Source organism: Microcaecilia unicolor, chromosome 10 (genome assembly GCF_901765095.1).
Source record: "Microcaecilia unicolor chromosome 10, aMicUni1.1, whole genome shotgun sequence".
NCBI lineage: Eukaryota > Metazoa > Chordata > Amphibia > Gymnophiona > Siphonopidae > Microcaecilia > Microcaecilia unicolor.
In genome coordinates this window covers 119,779,381-119,798,183 of record NC_044040.1, presented here as the reverse complement: position 1 = coordinate 119,798,183, position 18,803 = coordinate 119,779,381, and the positions used below count along the sequence as shown (strand labels likewise).

General features: G+C 47.8%; 1 protein-coding gene across 2 annotated transcripts in view; it reads left to right on the top strand.

Annotated features, from left to right (window-relative positions):
* Window positions 1-18,803, top strand: part of RYK (receptor like tyrosine kinase) — a 1,372,566-nt gene that overhangs the window by 649,339 nt on the left and 704,424 nt on the right. The window lies entirely within an intron of this gene.

Below are 18,803 nucleotides of genomic sequence, written 5' to 3'. Positions count from 1 at the left end.
AGTAAAACTACACAAGCTCTTAAACGAGGTGCCTAATTTACCTGCAGACAGGTTGGGCAGTTTTAAAATCACAGATATTTTTGTGTAAAATACTTTTTAACCTGTGGAAATAGTTTTGAAATTTGCCCTCCTTATAAAACGGATTCAAAGTTGATTACTATAAATCTGGATCTTGGTTACTAAGGAGAATGCTTTATATGTGGAAAATTCGTTATAGAATTATGTTTTAAACATTGAAAATGGCTATATTGTATAAAGAGAAGTTCACGGGCCATTTGAGAGTCCAGAGGGGCTGCTGGTGAGAAAGTTAGCCCAGTCAGGGTTTCTTGGAGTGCCATTGGAGGAGGAGATTGAGGTGTTCATTGCCCAGGGATAGCCACAAAATCTCTATCATTATCAATCTGGGCCAGCATTTCTCATTAAATTCAGGCCCCTTCCAAGAACACAGTTCCACTCAAGGATGTTAGATTGAGAAACGGGAGACGGCATGGCATCAAAAAGCTGAAGCCAAATAGGTTTAATCTCCCTTTTCTTCTCTGCACGGCCGTCATCCTCATGCACCCAAAACAAAGCAAGTAAACCTATGAGCTGCTCTATACATGTTGTCGTTCTTTATTGTTGGTAGCATTTTTATTTGATTTCACTTATATTTTCAAACATGCCGGCTTATGCATCATACAGATGTATACAAAGGAAGTATTGGTTTCTTCTGTTAGAGTAGTAATTAGTTCTAAATTGTAAATCATTGTGTCATTTGAAGGGGCTGGTTTTAGGCACTCCCTGTAAGGGTGCTATTTCGTCTAGTATATGTCTGCATCTTTTGTCCCATTCTGAGAGGTAGTGTATGGAATCCGTTTGAGCTGTCCACTCGTTATTGTATATCTGTTGCCAGAAGGTGTCCGGGTCTATTTGGCCTCTCGTGGTATGGGTTGTGTGATCTCGTGTGTGGGGAGAACCCCTTTTCCGCCATTTTAGGGATAGGTTTAGTTTGTAATGGTCAGTCCATGGTGTTTCTGTCCAACTAGTTTGTGTAATGGTTAGGGTCTGATCAGTGGACAATTTGTATGAGATGAGGTAGAGTGTATGACCCTTCGCATGGGTTGTTTGCATGTGTGGCCATGTAAGATCACATAAATGAAGAATGTCCTTACATTCTCGTGTGTTGATAGAGTGTGGGTCTTCTAGGTGAAGGTTAATGTCTCCTTATACTAGTATATTGGAGTTGGATACACATGTATTTGAAACGAAGTCCATGAAGTCTGCTTGGCTTTCGTTCCAGTTGCATGGTGGTCTGTAAAATAGGACACAATTTAGGTGGTCGAGCAGGGTTTTATGGTGGATTCTGATTGAGGCTATTTCGAGGTGGGTTGCTATAGATTCGGCAGTGGTTTCAATAGTGAGATGTGATCGGTATATTAGCGCTATACCCGCTTGCGGTACCGGCTACGGCCGCCTCCCAGGCAGACTCCCCAATGACGTCGGCGGAGGGAGCTTCGCCAATGCTGGTGAGGGAGTCCACCTCTCGACGCTCCTACCGTGGCCGTGTTTCCAAGGAGTCGAGTCGGGCACGGCTTCAGACGCAGGTTCGTGAACTTATGTCTGATACCAGTGGTGAGGCCTCGTGGGAGGAGGAGGAGGACATCAGATATTTCTCTGACGAGGAGTCTGATGGCCTTCCTTCTGACCCCACTCCCTCCCCTGAAAGGCAGCTTTCTCCTCCCGAGAGTCTGTATTTCGCGGCCTTTGTCCGGGAGATGTCTACGGCCATCCCCTTCCCGGTGAGTGTGGAGGATGAGCCCAGGGCTGAAATGTTTGAGCTCTTGGACTATCCTTCTCCACCTAAGGAAGCGTCCACAGTACCCATGCATCATGTCCTAAAAAAGACATTGCTGGCGAACTAGACCAAGCCACTAACTAATCCCCACATTTCCAAGAAGATCGAATCCCAGTATCGGATCCATGGGGACCCAGAGCTGATGCGCACTCAGTTGCCTCACGACTCTGGTGTGGTGGATCTGGCCCTGAAGAAGGCTAAGAGTTCTAGAGAGCATGCTTCGGCGCCCCCAGGCAAAGACTCCAGAACCTTAGACTCCTTTGGGAGGAAGGCCTATCATTCCTCTATGCTCGTGGCCAAGATTCAGTCCTACCAGCTCTACACGAGCATCCATATGCGGAACAATGTGCGGCAGTTGGCGGGCTTGGTGGATAAGCTCCCTCCTGAGCAAGCCAAGCCATTTCAGGAGGTGGTCAGGCAGCTGAAGGCGTGCAGAAAATTCCTGACCAGAGGGTTATATATGATACCTTTGATGTTGCGTCCAGGGCCGCTGCTCAAGGTGTGGTGATGCGCAGACTCTCATGGCTGCGTGCCTCCGACCTGGAGAATAGGATCCAGCAGCGGATTACGGACTCCCCTTGCCGAGCGGACAACATTTTTGGAGAAAAAGTCGAACAGGTGGTAGAACAGCTCCACCAGAGGAATAACGCTTTCGACAAATTCTCCCGCCGGCAGCCTTCAGCATCTACCTCCTCAGGTAGACATTTTTATGGGGGAAGGAGGGCTGTTCCCTACTCTTCTGGAAAGCATAGGTACAATCCTCCCTCTCGCTAGCCTGCGGCCCAGGCAAAGCTCCAGCACGCTCGCTCTCGTCAGCAGCGTGCGCCTCAGCAAGGCCCCACGGCTCCCCAGCAAAAGCAGGGGGCAAGCTTTAGACTGGCTCCAGGAGAGCATAGCCGACATCAACGTATCCGTGCCGGGCGATCTGCCGGTCAGGGGGAGGTTGAAAGTTTTTCACCAAAGGTGGCCTCTTGTAACCTCTGACCGTTGGGTTCTTCAAATAGTCTGGCAAGGGTACACCCTCAATTTGGCCTCGAAGCCTCCAAATTGCCCACCGGGAGCTCAGTCCTACAGCTTCCAGCACAAGCAGGTACTAGCAGAGGAACTCTCCGCCCTTCTCAGGGCCAATGCGGTCGAGCCCGTGCCATCCGGGCAAGAAGGGCTGGGATTCTATTCCAGGTACTTCCTTGTGGAAAAGAAAACAGGGGGGATGCGTCCCATCATAGACCTAAGGGCCCTGAACAAATATCTGGTCAAGGAAAAGTTCAGGATGCTTTCCCTGGGCACCCTTCTTTCCATGATTCAGGAAAACGATTGGCTATGCTCTCTGGACTTGAAGGACGCCTACACGCACATCCCGATATTGCCAGCTCACAGGCAGTATCTGCGATATCAGCTGGGCACACGTCACTTCCAGTACTGTGTGCTACCCTTTGGGCTCGCCTCTGCGCCCAGAGTGTTCAGGAAGTGCCTGGCTGTAGTAGCAGCAGCGCTTCGCAGGCTGGGAGTGCATGTGTTCCCATATCTCGACGATTGGCTGGTGAAGAACATATCCGAGGCAGGAGCTCTACAGTCCATGCAGATGACTATTCGACTCCTGGAGCTACTGGGGTTTGTGATAAATTATCCAAAGTCCCATCTTCTCCCAGTACAGAGACTCGAATTCATAGGAGCTCTGCTGGATTCTCGGACGGCTCGTGCCTATCTTCCGGAGACAAGGGCCAACAACCTGCTGTCCCTCATCTCCCGGGTACAAGCGTCCCAGCAGATCACAGCTCGGCAGATGTTGAGATTGCTTGGCCACATGGCCTCCACAGTTCATGTGACTCCCATGGCTCGGCTTCACATGCGATCTGCTCAATGGACCCTAGCTTCCCAGTGGTTTCAAGCTGCTGGGGATCTAGAAGACGTGAGCCACCTGTCCACGAGTTTTCTCAAATCCCTGTATTGGTGGACGATTTGGTCCAATTTGACTCTGGGACGCCCTTTCCAAATTCCTCAGCCACAAAAAGTGCTGACTACGGATGCGTCTCTCCTGGGGTGGGGAGCTCATGTCGATGGACTTCACACCCAGGGAAGCTGGTCCCTCCAGGAACGCGATCTGCAGATCAATCTTCTGGAGTTACGAGCGGTCTGGAACGCTCTGAAGGCTTTCAGAGATCGGCTGTCCCACCAAATTATCCAAATTCAGACAGACAACCAGGTTGCCATGTATTACATCAACAAGCAGGGGGGCACCGGATCTCGCCCCCTGTGTCAGGAAGCCGTCAGCATGTGGCTGTGGGCTCGCTGTTACGGCATGTTGCTCCAAGCCACATACCTGGCAGGCGTAAACAACAGTCTGGCCGACAGGTTGAGCAGGATTATGCAACCTCACGAGTGGTCGCTCAACTCCAGAGTAGTGCGCCAGATCTTCCAGGTGTGGGGCACCCCCTTGGTAGATCTCTTTGCATCTCGAGCCAACCACATGGTCCCTCAGTTCTGTTCCAGACTTCAGGCCCACGGCAGACTGGCATCGGATGCCTTCCTCCTGGATTAGGGGGACGGCCTGCTGTATGCTTATCCTCCCATACCTCTGGTGGGGAAGACTTTGTTGAAACTTTAAGACCGAGGCACCATGATCCTGATTGCTCCTTTTTGTCCGCATCAGATCTGGTTCCCTCTCCTTCTGGAGTTGTCCTCCGAAGAACCATGGAGATTGGAGTGTTTTCCGACCCTCATCACACAGAACGAAGGGGCGCTTCTGCATCCCAACCTCCAGTCTCTGGCTCTCACGGCCTGGATGTTGAGAGCGTAGACTTTGCCTCTTTGGGTCTGTCAGAGGGTGTCTCCCGTGTCTTGCTTGCTTCCAGAAAAGATTCCACTAAGAGGAGTTACTTCTTTTTATGGAGGAGGTTTGCCGTCTGGTGTGACAGCAAGGCCTTAGATCTTCGCTCCTGTCCTACACAGACCCTGCTTGAATACCTTCTGCGCTTGTCTGAGTCTGGTCTCAAGACCAACTCTGTAAGGGTCCACCTTAGCGCAATCAGTGCATACCATTACCGTGTGGAAGGTAAGCCGATCTCAGGACAGCCTTTAGTTGTTCGCTTCATGAGAGGTTTACTTTTGTCAAAGCCCCCTGTCAAGCCTCCTACAGTGTCATGGGATCTCAATGTCGTTCTCACCCAGCTGATGAAACCTCCTTTTAGCCACTGAACTCCTGCCATCTGAAGTACTTGACCTGGAAGGTCATTTTCTTGGTGGCAGCTACTTCAGCTCGTAGAGTCAGTGAGCTTCAGGCCCTGGTAGCCCAGGCCCCTTACACCAGATTTCATCATAATAGGGTAGTCCTCTGCACTCACCCTAAGTTCTTGCCGAAGGTAGTGTCGGAGTTCCATCTGAACCAGTCAATTGTCTTGCCAACATTCTTTCCCCGTCCTCATTCCTGCCCTGCTGAACGTCAGCTGCACACATTGGACTGCAAAAGAGCATTGGCCTTCTATCTGGAGCGGACACAGCCCAACAGACAGTCCGCCCAATTGTTTGTTTCTTTTGATCCCAACAGGAGGGGAGTGGCTGTGGGGAAACGCACCATTTCAAATTGGCTAGCAGATTGCATTTCCTTCACTTACGCCCAGGCGGGGCTGGCTCTTGAGGGTCATGTCACGGCTCACAGTGTTAGAGCCATGGCAGCGTCAGTGGCCCACTTGAAGTCAGCCACTATTGAAGAGATCTGCAAAGCTGCGACGTGGTCATCTGTCCACACATTCACATCTCATTACTGCCTGCAGCAGGATACCCGACGCGACAGTCGGTTCGGGCAGTCAGTGCTTCAGAATCTGTTCGGGGTTTAGAATCCAACTCCACCCCCCCTAGGCCCATGTTTATTCTGTTCCAGGCTACACTCTCAGTTAGTTGGATAAGTTGTTAGGTCAATCTCAGTTATGTCCTCGCCGTTGAGAGGCCCAATTGTCCATGTTTGTTGTTTTGAGTGAGCCTGGGGGCTAGGGATACCCCATCAGTGAGAACAAGCAGCCTGCTTGTCCTCGGAGAAAGCGAATGCTACATACCTGTAGAAGGTATTCACCGAGGACAGCAGGCTGATTGTTCTCACATACCCGCCCGCCTCCCCTTTGGAGTTGTGTCTTCCTTTGCATTTGTCTTGCTACATATGGGACTGACGAACACGAGCCGGTTCGGGCGGGAAGACGGCCGCGCATGCACGGTGCGCATCGGCGCGCGAGGACTAGCAAAGGCCTTTGCTAGTGAAGTTTCCGGTTGGAGGGGGCTGCCGTGGACGTCACCCATCAGTGAGAACAATCAGCCTGCTGTCCTCGGAGAATACCTTCTACAGGTATGTAGCATTTGCTTTACACCCTCCCCATCTCAGATAGCCTAAAACTGCTCGGCGTTACAATTGACCACAACTAATACTAGAGAGCCACATGAAATTCACAGCTAAGAAAATGTTCCACTCAATGTGGAAACTCAAACGCGTGAAATCATTCTTCCCGAAGGAAACGTTTCAGAACTTGATACAATCAATGGTACTAAGCCACCTAGATTATTGCAATGGAATTTATGCGGGATGCAAAGAACAACTCATAAAGAAACTTCAGACCGCTCAAAATACGGCAGCCAGGCTTATACTTGGAAAAGCGCGATTCGAAAGCGCCAAACCCCTCCGTGAAAAATTGCACTGGCTCCCAATCAAAGAATGTACTGCTTTCAAAATTTGCACCCTGTTTCATAAGATTATCTTCGGCGAGGCCCCGGGACTGACCTTATCGACCTACCAATCAGAAATACAACCGGATCAACATGAACATACCTAAACCTCCACTACCCAAGCTGCAAAAGACTCAAATACAAATCAACTTATGCATCCAGCTTTTCCTACATAAGCACACAACTATGGAACGCACTACCAAAAGCCGTGAAAACAACCTATAACCACCTAAACTTGCGGAAATCACTAAAAACCTACTTGTTCAAAAAGGCATACCCTACCGACCCTACTTAAATACCTGAACCCTGCAACACTACGAAACCAAAGAATGTAATGGATATAACTTAACGATTCCATAATATGTTTGTTCCACATGAACCTTATTGTACCATAACATCAGTGTGTAACTGTTTATACCGGAATTGGCGAACGCCTTTATGGTACTATGTAAGCCACATTGAGCCTGCAAATAGGTGGGAAAATGTGGGATACAAATGCAACAAATAAATAAAAGGCAGCTGAGGGGAGATATGATAGAGGTCTATAAAATGAGTGGAGTGGAACGGGTAGATGTGAAGCGGCTGTTTACGCTTTCCAAAAATACTAGAACTAGGGGGCATGCGATGAAGTTACAAAGTAGTAAATTTAAAACTAATCGGAGAAAATGTTTCTTCACTCAACGTGTAATTAAACGCTGGAATTCTTTGCCAGAGAATGAGGTAAAGGCGGTTAGCTTAGCGGAGTTTTAAAAAAGGTTTGAATGGGTTCCTAAAGAAAAAGTCCATAGACTACAGTGAAACCTCGGTTTTCGTCGATAATTCGTCCGAAAACTATCGACGAAAACCGAAACCGACGAAAACCGAGGGAACAAGCAATTTTTCTTTTAAATGAATAAAAAAGGCTAGTGTATAGAATAAATGAATATTTAACATGGCATTTACCTTTCTGAAGACTCTTCTTGGTGTATGGAAGATGGAGAGAGAGGAGCAGAGATTATTGTTTGGAAGGGGGATCCCCCTCCATAAGGACACTATCTGGGGGGGTCACATCCCTTCTTGTTCTTTTGCCACTAGGACCAGCTTCAGAGTCTGTGGACCCATGCCGCACAAGAAACGTGTCCAAAGAGATTTGTTTCTGTCGCCTCTAAGATTTGCCTAAAATGGGGCAACACATTATCATTGAACAAGTTGCAGACACGGCTTGCAACAGCTTTGTCTGGGTGATTTTTCTCCACAAACACCTGTACTTTACTCCACATGGAGAGGATGTTCTTAATCTCTGAAGAAGGCACATTCTTTATTGTTTCATCCTCATTATCCGAAGCAACTTCTTCATCTGCCGTCTGTTGCACTTCTAGTTGAAGGTCTTGCAGCTCTTCAGTGGTGAGTTCTTCTTTGTGGTCATCCACCAACTCTTCCACATCTTCACCACTCACCTCCAAACCCATGGAATTACCTAAATGAACAACTGACTGCACAACATGTGTAGGGTCATCAGGTGAAGGATCTAACCCTTCAAAATGTCTCTCATGCACACATCCTGGCCATAATTTCTTCCATCCACAGTTTATCATCCTGGATGTCACTCCCTGCCAAGCCTTATCTATGAGGCTGATGCAGTTGAGAATGTTGAAATGGTTTTTCCAGAACTCTCTTAAGGACAATTCTATATCTGATGTCACCTCAAAGCACCTTTGAAACAATGCTTTTGTGTACAGTTTCTTGAAATTGGAAATTACATTCTGGGCCATGGGCTGGATGAGTGGTGTGGTATTAGGGGGCAAGAACTTCACAGTGATAAAACTGAACTGCTCCAACAGTGCATCTTCCAAACCTGGAGGATGTGCAGGAGCATTGTCCATTAACAGGAGGCACTTAAGGGGCAAATGATTTTCCTGGAGGTATTTTTCACACTCGGGCCAAACACTTCATTCATCCACTCAATGAAAATTGCCCTCATGACCCATGCTTTCTTGTTTGCTCTCCACATCACACACAGTTTACGTTTGATCACATTGTTTCTGCTAAATACTCTAGGAGTTTCTGAATGGTACACCAATAAGGGCTTCACTTTACAATCACCACTAGCATTACCACACAACAGAAGAGTAAGCCTATCTTTCATAGGCTTATGGCCTGGCAGTGCCATTTCCTCCTGTGTAATGAACGTTCTCTTTGGCATTTTCTTCCAAAACAGGCCAGTTTCATCACAGTTGAAGACTTGTTGGGGGATGAATCCTTCAGCCTCTACGTAATCTTTGAATTCAGACACAAATGTTTCAGCACCAGACTTGTCTGAACTCGCAGCTTCTCCGTGCCTAGTAACACTGTGTATGCCAGTGCGCCTCTTGAATTTTTCAAACCAGCCTCTGCTGGCCTTAAAATCACTTAGTGAAGTAGCACTTGTCTCGGGCATTTCTTTATGAGATCGGCATACAGCAGTCTGGCCTTTTCACATATGATGGTCTCAGAAACAGAATCGCCATCTAACTGTTTTTGATTGATCCAAATTAATAATAACTGTTCCACATCTTCATTTGTTTGTGATCTCTGTTTTATCATCACATTCACACCTGTTGCTACTACTTTTGCCTCCTTTATTGCTTCCTTTTTTGCAACGATTGAACTTATCGTGGATGGTGACTTCCCGTACATGCGGGCGATTTCAGCAATCTTAATGCCACTCTCGTATTTTTCAATGATTTCCTTCTTCAACTCAATCGTGTTCCTGTCCTTCTTCTTTGAAGGACTGCTGCCCATAGAAACTTTTTTGGGTTCCATGATGAGAGCAGGGACTTTGATACAGGCACTCAACCAGCTGTAGTAGTAGTGTGGCAAAACAACGAAATTTGGGTCCTAATACCTGCAGGGACTTTGATACAGGCACTCAAGCAGCAGCAGCAGCAGTATTGTGTCAAGACGACGAAATTTGGGTCCTAATACCAGCAGGGACTTTGATACAGGCACTCAACCAGCTGTAGTAGTAGTGTGGCAAAACGACGAAATTTGGGTCCTAATACCTGCAGGGACTTTGATACAGGCACTCAATCAGCAGCAGCAGTATTGTGGCAAAACGACGAAATTTGGGTCCGAAAACAGCAGCAGTGTGATCCCACAACTGGAAACAACGCCCCAGAAGAACGACACGTGAGATCGCAAGATTAGCTGCGTGAGCACGCCGACGAAATCTGAGGCGATCGACAAAAACCAAGACAAAATGTTCGCAAAAAAAAATCGACGATAACCGAAACTGACGAAATCCCAAGTCAACGAAAACCGAGGTTTCACTGTATTATAAAATGGACGGGGAGAATCCACAATTTCTGGGATTTGCAGTATAGAATGTTTTGTACTTTTTTGGGATCTTGCCAGGTATTTGTGACCTGGATTGGCCACTGTTGGAAACAGCTTGATGGACTTTTGGTCTTTCCCAGTATGGCAATACTTGTGTATTTATGTAGATCCAGGAAATTATAGACCGGTGAGTCAGACGTCGGTGCCGGACAAAATGGTAGAGCCTATTATAAAGAACAAAATTACAGAGCATATTCAAAAGCATGGATTAATAAGACATGGAGGGGCATAATCGAAAGGGACATCCAAGTTTTATTGAGGATGTCCTCGCAAAATGTCCCGATAGAGGGGTGGGGAAACCCATATTATCGAAACAAGATTGATGTCCATCTTTTTTTTCGATAATACGGTCAGGGACATCCAAACCTTGAAATTTTGGTCATCCTTAGAGATGGTCGTCTCTAGACTTTGTCGTTTCTGATTTTCAACGATATTCGAAACCAAGGACGTCCATCTCAGAAATGACCAAATGCAAGCCCTTTGGTCGTGGTAGGAGCCAGCATTTCTAGTGCACTGGTCCCACTGACATGACAGGACACCAGCCAGGCACCCTAGAGGTCACTGCAGTGGACTTCATAAATTGCTCCCAGGTACATAGCTTCCTTACTTTGTGTGCTGAGCCCCCCAAACCCACTACCCTACAACTGTACACCACTACCATAGCACTTACAGGTGAAGGGGGGCACCTAGATGTGGGTAAAGTGGGTATCTGTTGGGTTTTGGAGGGTCTCGCTTTTTCATCCACAAACGTAACAGGTAGAGGGGGGATTGGCCTGGGTCCGCCTGTCTGAAGTGCACTGCACCCGCTAAAACTGCTCCAGGGACCTGCAGACTGCTGTCATGGACTTGAGTATGACATCTGAGGCTGGCAAAAAGTATTTTGAAAGATATGTTTTGAGGGTGGGAGGGGGTTAGTGACCACTGTGGGGGGAGGTAATCCCCGATTCTCTCCGTTGGTCATCTTGTCATTTCGGGCACCTTTTTGTGCTTTGGTCGTAAGAAAAACAGGACCAGGTAAAGTCATCCAAGTGCTCGTCAGGGCGCCCTTTTTTTTTTCCATTATGGGTTGAGGACGTCCATGTGTTAGGCACGCCCAAGTCTACGCCTCCGATATGCCCCCTTGAACTTTGGCCATCCCTGCGACGGAAAGCAGTTGGGGACGTCGAAAATCGGCTTTTGATTATACCGATTTGGACGACCCTGTGAGAAGGACGCCCATCTTCCGATTTATGTCAAAAGATGGGTGTTCTCTTTTGAAAATAAGCCCAAAAGTCAACATGGATTTAGTGAAGGGAAATCTTTGCTCACCAATCTACTACATTTCTTTGAAGGGTGAACAAACATGTGGATAAAGGTAAGCCGGTTGATATTGTGTATCTAGATTTTCAAAAGGCGTTTGACAAAGTACCTCATGAAAGACTCTAGAGGAAACTGGAGGGTCATGGGATAGGAGGTAGTGTTCTAATGTGGATTAAAAACTGGTTAAAAGATAGAAAACAGAGAGAAGGGTTAAATGGTCAGAATTCTCAATGGAGAAAGGTATTAAATGAACTTGGGGAAAATCCACTATTTCTGGGATAAGCAGTATAAAATGTTTTGTACTTTTTGGGATCTTGCCAGGTATTTCTGACCTGGATTGGCCACTGTTGGAAACAGGATGCTGGGCTCGATTGACCTTTGGTCTGTCCTAGTATGGCAATAATTATGTACTTATGAGTAACTGCCAGTAATATGTCCATTAGTTTGCACTGTTTGGGGGAGGTGGGAAGGAATATTGGGCAACCAAGGGATCTAAGGATAATTATAGGAAAGCTTAAAGAAAAATGAATATCCAGTAATGAGGAGATTCTATCCCATACCTGATGCCAGAACAACTGCAAATTTGGACAACTAAATATCATGTGTTCAATTGTACCAGGCATTGAATTACAAGACCAACATAAATTAGATGTGTTACCACTCAGTCTTGTTAATCTCACTGGAGTCCAGGTTATTTTATGTATAATAAAATATAACGATTGTTGTATGGGCGCAGAAGCTAAGGGTCTATTGACTTTTGACCAAAAAGTAGCCCATTGTTGCTCAGAAAGGGAATGCGACAAGTTGGCAGACCATGAGTTCTGTAAGACAGTAATATGTTGATCATAAGTGGATAGAAAACTGGTGTAGTATTTAGAGGCTGAATCACCTTTAAATAGAGCTTCAGAAACAGCTTCAAACTTTCTCAGAATTTGTGAATACTTTACACCCCCGTCAGTCAGGATTCCGAATGGGGTTTAGTTCAGAAACTGTAATCGCTACATTACTAAGTGAGCTTCACAGTAATTTAGAGTCTGGTAAACTCGCCTTAGCAGTTTCATTAGACCTTTCAGCTGCCTTCAACATAATTAACCTTAAACTTCTGCTTCATCATTTGGGTTCTTTAGGTATCACAGGAACAGTCTTTGCTTGGTTCACATCATTTTTGTCACCATGATAGTTTAAGGTCACTCAGTCAGTTACTGATTCAGAGTCCTTCCCTTTGATATGTAGTGTACCTCAGAGCTCCGTCCTCTCCCCATTACTTTTTAACCTCTTTGTCACTCCATTGGCCATGCTAATCCAGTCGCTTGGGATGAGCACTTGCTCATACGCTGATGATTTTTTAATAGCGTACTATGTGAGTACTTTAACACTTGATCTTCTACCTCTCCAGCATTGAATCAGGTGGCACAATGGCTTTCTGAACAGCGACTTCTCTTAAATCCTGAGATGATAGTAGCTTGTTGGATCATTGGTTCCGTGTCCCCTCCTTTAGGTAATCTTACGTTGCTTGTAGACCAATTAATCCAGTTCCGTCTTTTAGATATCTCGGTATCATTATTGATTCTGCACTGACATTTTCCCCTCAGATTTCACAAGTGATTAAGACAGGATTGTTCTTTCTTTGCAAGTTAAGATTAATCAGATCCTGGCTGAATTTTGATTTGCTTTATACTGTCACATTTGCTTTCATACACTCGTGATATTATTGTAATGTTATATATGCTGGGATCTCTAAATCAAATCTCAAAAGACTTCAAACTTTACAGAATATAACGGCACGTCTCATCTGTCAGGCAAACCGTTTTGATCATGTCACCATTTACATTGGATTCCTATCGAGTACCATATCAAATCTAAGATTCTCGCTTTAATTCATAAAGTGTTGTATACTAATATTCCAGCATATCTTTAATCTTCTCATCATCCCATATACTCCTATATGTACTCTGCGTTCTCTTAATGACAATAGGCTGGTTATTCCAAGTCCTGTTAAAGCTTGATGAGAATCTACAAGGGTACATGCTTTTTTCTTTTTGGTGCCTGCATTATGGAATTCTCTTCCACAGTACCTTTGATTAGACACTTCTTGTCCTGCTTTTCGCAAAACTTTGAAAACTCATTTTTTTTTAATCGCTTTTGGAGCCAGAAGATGATCTGTGTCACGTTTTCCAAAAACGCAGGAACTCGGATTGTGAGCCCTTGGGCCACTGCTGAGGAGCGGCAGCGGCAGGCAAAACCACCCCACACCGGAGAATAGGCAGAACAGGACTGGAGTAGCAGCAGAGGCAAACAAGCAGGAAAGCAGAGCAGGCACACTTAAGCTTCACCTGCACTTGGCCACCTTTCACCAGGAGTTGAGCTCCTGACTGCGAGTGGCCGGCAGGACTTACTGGGCAAGGCAGGACAGAAGAGAAAACCAAGACTCTAGCCGGGTCAGGGACAGGCAGCAGGCAGAAGAGAAAAACAGGATACTAGCCGGGTCAGGGACAGGCAGCAGGCAGAAGAGAAAACCAGAAAACAAGCCAAGTCAGGGCAGGCAGCAGGCACAAGAGAAAACTAGAAAACAGGTCAAGTCAGGGGAGGCAGCAGGCACAAGAGAAAACCAGAAAACAAGCCAAGTCAGGGCAGGCAGCAGGCACAAGAGAAAACCAGAAAACAAGCCAAGTCAGGGCAGGCAGCAGGCACAAGAGAAAACCAGGAAACAAGCCGGGTCTGGGCAGACAGCAGACTCAGGCAAGAAACTAAAACAAGAAACCAGACTAGGCAGAAGTGCACATTGCACCAACATACCAGGGACCTTAGACAATGCAAAGGCCAAGCAGAGAGTTTCAAAATGGCTAATAAGCCCAGCAGGAGCTGAGGCTCAGCTGCTGCAATCACCAGGCAACTAAGGGTGCTGTGCAGGTTCAAACAAAACAAGCAAGTCTGGCAGGCCGGAAGATCTGGACCGGACTGGGCTGAAATCTGGAACTGGTGACAGCACACAGACAATTTAATGCAACCAGCACACAGAGACAGAACTAACTCACAAAGAGCAGACAGAAGCCAGCTCAGAAGCTGACCACAGGAAATACGGTGAGTCGGAGAGGGGTTATGGCCATAGACGTGACAATCTGCTCCTGTGGTGAGAAATGGTTTTTTTTTATAGATTGACTAATGTAAATTCTGCTTTGTATGAGTGATATGACTCGTTCAAACACTATGGTACAAGAGTATATATTCTGTGTGCTTGCCTGTTCTTATTTTAAAGTGGTGTTCCTTTCTATCTTTAATAAATATTATTGCATGTATAAACCGCCTCGATTTGCTTGCGAGGCAGGTGGTATATTAAATTAATAAATGATAAATATTTGGTATATTAGTGCTTAAATTAACAGAAGTTATAGCAGATGATATTGCTCACCTAAGTTGTAAATACTTTAAAAAATTGGGGATTAGGTAGTAAAAACCTATCATATAAAGTATTAAATGATAATAAGCACTTCCTTGTCACCTGCAGCAGATGAATCCAGGAACTGGTGGGTTAAGTCCGCCTACCAGCAGGTGGAGATAGAGATAAACAAACTAAAGGCAGTGACGTCAGACAGACAGCCCCGTCCTCAGTTAGTATGTCTCTATCTCCAGCAGGTGGTGGACGGCTTTTTCTCCAGCTCCTGGATCCAAGGCTTCTGAGGGTGCTCCTGGGCCGGTAGCCATTTTGAGCCAGGGGTGGCGGACTGGTGGTGTCCCCTTTGGCAGCATACTCAGCTGCGGGGTCCCTGCTGCACCTCAAATTCCCTCTGAACAGGCTTTTGCTGTTCTTTCCTTCCCTGTTTGTTTCTGCCTCCTCACTAAAAAAAAAAAAGAGAGAACCATAAGATTATAAAAAAACAAAACAAAACAGTGAAGCAGAGGGGAAGTGTGTTATTCTGAGAGCATTGTGTTCCTGCCGTCTGAGTCCTGCTTTCTGTTGCCTGCTTGTCTGAGCCAGTTGGAGAGTTTTTTTTCTTCGGCTCAGCTGACAGTTCCCGCGCTTTCCCGGTCCAGGGTAAGTGCTGCAGGGTTCCCTTTCTTGGGCGGGCGATGGCAGCTAAGGCTGTGAAACGCTGTTCCCGATGCGGGAAACGGCGTTTGGCGCGGGCCTTTGCAGCGCGGGGTGCTCTGATTTTGCGGGACTCGATGGAGCGATGGCCCGCATGCTTTCCTGCCCAGAGCCTGGCGATTCTTGTGCCATTTTGCGATCGGCCATGGAGTCGGTTGCGGTTTTAGGTAAAGTTTCTTCTCCCCTGGTAAGGAAGTCGGGGGTGTCAGGCGCTGTGGTGCAGGGGCCATGGCTGCAGCCTCCTCCGTTTCGGTGGAGGGGTTTTTGCCTGAATTTATTTTGCTCCATCAGGCTTTTTTGCTGAAGAGGGCCTTACCCCCCCCCCCCCCACCACCACCACCACCACACACACACACTGCTGCAGCTTCGGGTATTGATCCTCTTAGGGGGTCTGGGGGTAGCCAAGAGATTTTGGGGTTTTGCCCAGAGGATTTCTCCTCCCTTAAAAAGCCTAGACTTTCTTTGGGGTCTGAGGAGGGGTCCTGCGTGGTGGCTCTTTCGGAGCAGACAGGGATAGAGGAGGTGGAGGATGGTGTCCTCGCTGACCAACCAGAGGACTCTTCGGCCATGAGGATTTTCCGTAAGGAGGAATTGTCCTCCTTTATCTCTCAGGCGCTGGAAGCCCTGAATATAGAGGACCCAGAGGTTACGGCTTCTCAGGCGGTCAACCCCAAGATGGCTAGTATCAGACAACCTTCTAAGGCCTTTCCGGTGTATGAAGCTATTGAGGAGTTGATTTCGGCCCAGTGGACGGACCCGGATGGAGGGCTGAAAGTGGCCAGGGCTATGGCCAGACTGTATCCGGTTTCAGCGGACCGATTGGAGCAGTTTGCTCTGCATAGGGTGGATTCCCTGGTAACGGCAGTCACTAAGAAGACTACTCTTCCAGTGGAAGGTGGTGTGGCACTTAACGATATGCAAGACAGACGGCTAGAGGCCTCTTTAAAACATGCCTTCGAGGTGGCCACTTTGACACTTCAAGCTTCTGTTTGTAGTTCTTATGCGGCTAGAGCTTGTCTCAGTTGGGTACATGCTGTCTTGGATTCGATTTCAGAGTCTGATATGCCGGAAACTCCTCAAATGTTGCTGATGGATATTGGGCTGGCATACTTGGCGGATGCTTTGTATGATTTGGTCCGTGCTTCGGCCAAACTCATGGCCTTGACCGTTTCCTCTTGGTGTCTTCTGTGGCTCTGTCATTAGACCTCAGTTATGGCCTATAAGCAATGGCTCATTAAATTGCCTTTCCGAGGGAAATTGCTTTTTGGGGAAGACCTAGAAAAGATTGTTAAAGATTTGGGGGATTCCAAATCTCAGCGTCTCCCGGAGGATAGACCCAAGTCTACATCCAGGCAGGGAGCCTCGCGGTCACGTTTCAGAGAGACATGATGGTATCACCCGGGGAGGTCCAACGCAGCCTTTCAGCGTCCTCGTTTTGGGCAGCGTTCTTCCTTTTGCAGTGAGAAGCGTCCGGCGGGACCCCCCCTCTCGTCAGGGGGCTCCTTCTCGGGCCTCCAATGATGGGGCACAGGTCCACTCAGGAGGAGAGCAGATCGGTGATCGCCTTTCTCTGTTTCTTCCAGAGTGGGCCAGAATTACTTCAGACCAGTGGGTCCTCGATGTGGTGCGAGAAGGTTACAAGCTAGAATTCTTCTCTCCCATCACAGACTTTTTTCTGACGTCCCACTGTATATCGCAGGCCAAGAGGACAGTGGTTCTGCAGTGTTTGCGAGACCTGCTAAGGATTGGGACTATCGTGCCTGTTCCTCCTCTCGAAAGGCACGATAGGTATTCCATCTTCTTTGTGGTTCCAAAGAAAGGAGGGGCTTTTCAGCCTGTTCTCGATCTCAGAAAGTAAACCAGTTTTTGCAGGTGCGTCACTTCCGCATGGAGACGTTGAGGGCAGTTATTGCTGCTGTTCAGCCAGGCGAGTTTTTGACGGCTCTCGATTTGAGGGAAGTTTACCTGCACATTCCCATCTGGCAGCCCCATCAGAGATTTCTCAGATTTGCAGTGCTGGATCAGCACTTCCAGTTTCGGGCCCTTCCTTTCGGAATGGCCACTGCACCACGCACTTTTTCCAAGGTCGTGGTGGTGGCGGCGGTGGCGTTCCTACAGAAGGAGGGGATTCGAGTGCATGCAGATTTGGGCGACTACAGCAGAGGAGAGTCGAGTGGTCACCGACCGTGTGATTACGGTTTTGCAATCCGGTTGGGTGGTCAATATGGACAAGAGTCATCTGGTTCCTACTCAGAGTCTGTAGTACCTTGGAGTGCAATTCGATACGAAGTGGGGGAAGGTGTTTCTCCCCGAGGGGCGAAAGCTCAAATTACTTTCTCAAGTCCGGACCTTGTTGGGTTGTCGTGCTGCCCGAGTGTGGGACTATGTTCAGCTCCTCGGTTCCATGACGGCGACCTTGGAGGTCATTCTGTGGGCGAGGGCTGACATGCGGCCACTTCAGTGTTTCCTTTTGAGCAAATGGTCGCCGACGTCGCTGGATTATCAACGGCGCCTTCCTTGGTCGAGCTGGGCAGGGGGCAGTCTTGCCTGGTGGCGCCGGCTGACCAATTTGCAGAAGGATGTTCTTCTGACGTCTCCCAATTGGGTGGTAGTCATGACGGATGCCACTCTTATGGGCTGGGGGCCCATTGTCTACATTGAGTAGCCTAGGGATCGTGGACCCCACTCGAAGTGACTTGGCCGATAAGTCGTCTGGAGTTGCGGGCAGTTGTGAATGCGCTGCGGAGTTTTCAGGACCTTCTGCAAGGGCAGGCAGTTCGTGTATTCTCGGACAACATCACGACAGTGGCCTACATCAATCAGCAGGGGGGCACTCGCAGTCTTCCCCTGGCAGTAGAAGCGTCTCATCTTCTAGTGTGGGCGGAGGTGCATGTTTGGTGTCTGTCGGCAGCGCACATTGCAGGTCAATACAATGTTCAAGCGGATTTTCTCAGCCGGACTCTTTTGGACCCAGCGGAATGGACGCTGTCGGCATTACGGCTGATCTGTCAGCGTTGGGGAAGGCTGGTGATGGATCTCATGCCCATGGCTTGCAATGCCAAAGTTCCCCAGTTCTTCAGCCGCAAAAGGCAGCCAGGAACCGCAGGATTGGACGCTCTTCCTCAGCCCTGGCCAGAACAGCAGCTACTATATGTTTTTCCTCCATGGCCTCTGATAGGGAAAGTTTTTTGCCGCATAGGACGGCATCGAGGGCCAGTCGTTCTAGTGGCCCCAGACTGGCCCTGGCGTCCGTGGTATGTGGATCTCGTTCGGGCGCTCGCAGAGCCACCGTTGCGACTTCCGATGACTACTACTACTACTATTTAGCATTTTTATAGTGCTACAAGGCGTACGCAGAGCTGCACAAACATAGAAGAAAGACTCTGCATCAAGGGCTAGTTCAAATGGAAAATCCGTCCCGCTTTGGTCTTAACGCCTGGCTATTGAGAGGCAGCAGCTGAGGAAGAAAGGATTTTCAGGTCCAGTCATTGCCACTCTTTTGGGGGCACGAAAGCAGTCTAC